This window comes from Sycon ciliatum, unplaced genomic scaffold (assembly GCF_964019385.1).
Source record: "Sycon ciliatum unplaced genomic scaffold, ocSycCili1.1 SCAFFOLD_1537, whole genome shotgun sequence".
Classification (NCBI taxonomy): domain Eukaryota; kingdom Metazoa; phylum Porifera; class Calcarea; order Leucosolenida; family Sycettidae; genus Sycon; species Sycon ciliatum.
In genome coordinates this window covers 15,001-19,136 of record NW_027044542.1, presented here as the reverse complement: position 1 = coordinate 19,136, position 4,136 = coordinate 15,001, and the positions used below count along the sequence as shown (strand labels likewise).

The 4,136-nt window shown below is 43.4% G+C and overlaps 1 long non-coding RNA gene across 2 annotated transcripts in view; it reads right to left on the bottom strand.

Annotated features, from left to right (window-relative positions):
- Positions 1 to 1,968: 1,968 nt before the first annotated feature.
- The window catches only part of LOC135830400 (uncharacterized), an 8,090-nt gene continuing 5,922 nt past the window's right edge, over positions 1,969 to 4,136 (bottom strand). For both annotated transcript variants that reach the window (XR_010556029.1, XR_010556030.1), the window contains one exon: positions 1,969 to 3,117. This is a non-coding gene — a long non-coding RNA (uncharacterized LOC135830400). The remainder of the gene's footprint in view (positions 3,118 to 4,136) is intronic.

Here is a 4,136-nt window from a genome sequence, read left to right as displayed (position 1 = left end):
ACACGTGTATACAGGGAAGATCAGTGCATGTGTGTGCAGAAATCGTGTGTCGACCTTCTTTTGAATTGAAAACGAAGGTTTGTTTCAAATGAAAACGAAGGTTCTTCGAACCTTTGACACCTTCGTTTCACCCCTAATGTATGTGAACCCATATTTTGTATAGTACGACATGCATATCAAAATGAAGCTCTTCAATTATTTTAATAAAGCAATAAATAATAACTACATGTAACTCTGCCGTCATCATTCGTACCATGTACCATGTATACCATGCATCAACGAATCGATTTTCATGTCACTATCATCAGTGGAATATCGTGACTAAACTGTCTAAAGTGAAGGCTAGCCAAGCAAAAAAATTATTTAAATATGATGCATTCCAAAATGTGATAAAACTGACAAGCAACTTACAGCAAGCAACAAAAAATGTGCTCTGTGAGCAAAAGAAGCATGTTGTCGCGCTGAAATTATCTTGCCGTTTTAAAGTTCTTCCTTTTTGAAGTTTTTCCACAGTTTGTTTCTCTCACTTCACAGTTGTCACATTCTGGTTTTCTACTCGACACAACGCTTTTATTACAAACAGCAAAATATGAGAACAACAATGGAGAAAGAACTCAACGCCGCATTCAAATGACTTATTATGACTATGTACCAGTAATGGCAATCAGGCCAGGGCTTGCTGTTATGAGTCTGACTACATTACTGCCCAGGTCGTAAAATACGACACCTTCTTTTGTGCCACCTAACTACCATTTTTGTTGCTTGCCTGTAAGTGTTTTCACATTTTGGAATGCATATTGTGTGTGTTTTGTCCTCAAGTTTCCTTTCTTTTTGTTCTCCACATGTTTTCCAGTAGGGCTGTGTTGATAGTATAAAAAGAGGGTTTCTTGTCTCCTTGCGCAAAATAATTGCCGCCTTTAAAACAAATGATTTTTAGCCAGAAATTGCACTCAAATTGTCATGGTCCGCAACACTGGGTACCGCACTCTGCGACTTGTTGAGTACGAGTACAATGTACCGGGAGTACCAGGGGTACTAAAAAAGAGGTTTTCCTACCCCTGGTGAGTAGTTTTCCTGCAGCTACAACAGTCAGGCTGTGTTACATGAGGCGTTTCAACCCGGGTTGAGTTCGACCCGGGTCAGATTTCAACCCGCCATGTACACAAAAATGAATGGCTGTGTTTACATGAGAAATTTCAACCCGGGTCGAGTTCAGCCCGGGTTGAATGTCTGTACGATAGACAAAAGAGGTGAGCGTTTACATGAAGACAGTTGACCCAGGTCAAATACTGATTTGCCGCCAAAAGTCCACTTCTACAATCTTGTATGGTCACGTGAATACTTTCGCTCGAAATTTGCATGTGCAGTGCTATTCAAACCTGGCGCGAGATACGCACAGAAGTACGTTACTAGGATTTTCTCGACCGGGTTGATCTCAACCCTCCCCTTGGAGGGGGGGGGGGGTTGAAATCAACCCGGGGCGAAATTTCAACCCGGGTCAAGCGCAATGCGTCATGTAAACGCGCCATTCATTTTGTGTACATGGCGGGTTGAAATCTGACCCGGGTCGAACTCAACCCAGGTTGAAACGCCTCATGTTAACACAGCCTTACTTAAACTATACTGGTCTTCAGTTGCATTACTACAATGTAGTGCATCACTCCAGGGAATCAACCGCCTGTATTCGCCTGTATTCAGAAGAATTTGTAAAGCACTTCCGTATCTATGGTAACCAGTGTGAAAACAGTAGAATAGTGCTACATATACTAATAAACTTGAAAATACCGCCATTCCGGCAACAGGCTCTCAGCTACACCAAATAGATCATAGTAACTTTGCCAATATTTCGCCCATTGGGCACCATCAGAGCATTGAGGAAGGGGAGGCAAAAAACCCGAAATATAAAGACGAATAATGCAGGCAGATGAATGTTCTAGAACTAACACATCGTGGTGACACAATAATGAATTGGCAAGGCCAGCAAACTAAACAATCACTTGTAAGGTGACCTAAACAGAACGAAAGAAGAGAAAACTCACACGTACACACAGACACAATTTGGCAAGAAGGCAAGAAAACTAACACTAACACTGAAGAAACATATACTAATAAACATGATAAAATCATATCATTAAAATCTTTGGTTTGTGTCTTTCCCTCAAACCAGTTAGTAAAAATCATTAATCAATTCAAGTGTTTGGAGTCGCAGTGTTATGGGAACACTACGTCACTAGTTCATGCAACACTTTCTAGGAGTTCTAAAAGCAGGCCTATTTACATACAAAGTAAAAGCAGCTCACGAAAAAAGATCATGCAGAGAATCATGGATGGCCGCTGAAAGGCCAAGCAGGGAGTCAAGTTGGCAAGACGGTACAAATGCAGTTCAACAAAACAGCAAACCTACACAACCATCACCTCTAGCGTGCACTGCACACGCACGCCGTAATCTAAGCAGAAAATAACTGAATGGACGTCAGCACCAGCAGTTTGCATTGCGGATACACGTGTATGTGCCGGGAACGCAGCAGTAGAAACTGACAATCAGTCAGTACACCAGCTTCTGGCAATAGTACTGCATGCTGCAGCTTGATGCGGGCACGCAAAACTGCTGCAAAAAAACAAGTTTAAAAAAAAAAAGTCGGGGTCTATTCCTAGTTTCTACGTACTAGATGAATGTACTGCAGTGGGTGTGTATATGCTGTGTGATGGCTGACTGCTCACTGCCAGAACGCGGCTTGAAGCTGCCATCGCGGAAACTGAACCTCACATCACCTGTGTGTGTGTGTGTGTGTGTGTGTGTGTGTGTGTGTGTGTGTGTGTGTGTGTGTGTGTGTGTGTGTGTCTGTCTGTCTGTGCATGCATGCATATAATTTACATGTAACTGGCCACGTATACATAGATTGCATGGCAGTTACGGCATCATCGTTGTGTCCAGCACAAATCAGTCATCTCTTTGCTTAGCTTGATACTCAGTGTGCAGCATGCGGCGATCAGGCCAGCAGGAAACACCCGATGATGTCGTTTTACGCGAGTAGGCGAGTTCAAGTCCTGCGTCACGCTGCAGCTGCACTAGGAACGTCAGAAGCAGCTACAGAAGCAGCAGCACCACCACCATCACTACCACCACAACCACAACCACCAGCAACAGCAGCAGCAGAAACAACACCACCAGCATCACCACCACCAGCACCAGCACCACCAGCAGCAGCAGAAACAAAAACAGAAACAGATTTCAAAATGAACTTAGAACCTCGTTGGAACAACCAACTTCATAGCTTTTGAAATCTTCATTTTACACTTTAGGAAAAGCATGAGGACTACTGCAAAACTTAAAAGTGACAGCAGTGGTAAGAGAGCGCCCATCTGATGGGACTAGCCATTTCAGAACCTATAATTATAATGTGTTTCTGCACATCTTGACCACTGAAGAAGGATGACAGTTTCCGTAAAGACTGGGGGTACTATTCAGTGTATCAGTGAGTGGCTGCAAAGCCTATATTCCAAGGGGAGGGGGAGGGGGTTACGACTGTAAGATACTGTAAATAAAAGACAGTAGAATACAGTGGAGTAGTTCGCCATCACCAGAAATCACCTCCTGTGCAATATAATCACTAGGTCATTGTTTTCAAATGTTGAGAGGTCTCCACTGATCAAATGTTGCCCCCAATCCTTCTAGAACCCATCTTTCTCAAAACGGTACTGGGAAATTTGACACGGTATGTCCTGCGGGTGACAATCCGGTGCATTTTTTCAGATTCTCTTCCCTTTACTATTTCAGCAGACTGATGAAAACTCCTTTGTAAGGGGAATGCGTCACAGTTGCCATTTTCGGGGAACACTGTGGTCACACACATACACCCGCTGCTGAAGTTTGATTTCACCATGGTTAATATTCACGTTATGTTCTTCTCCCAAAATTAGCAAACATCAGTACGTCGCAAACATTTCGGCAGTTTACAGTAACACCGCCAACTGTGCAACATTTGACAACATATGTGACAGGTGCTTTATTGGCGAGAGGCGAGCTGCTGTTTACCTGCGACAAGAAGTTGATTTTTCGAAAGACGTAAAACTCAAGTCGCAGTTCGAAGCAACACGTAAAACAACTCACCTGCTTGGTGTGGCGCTTCTGGTCA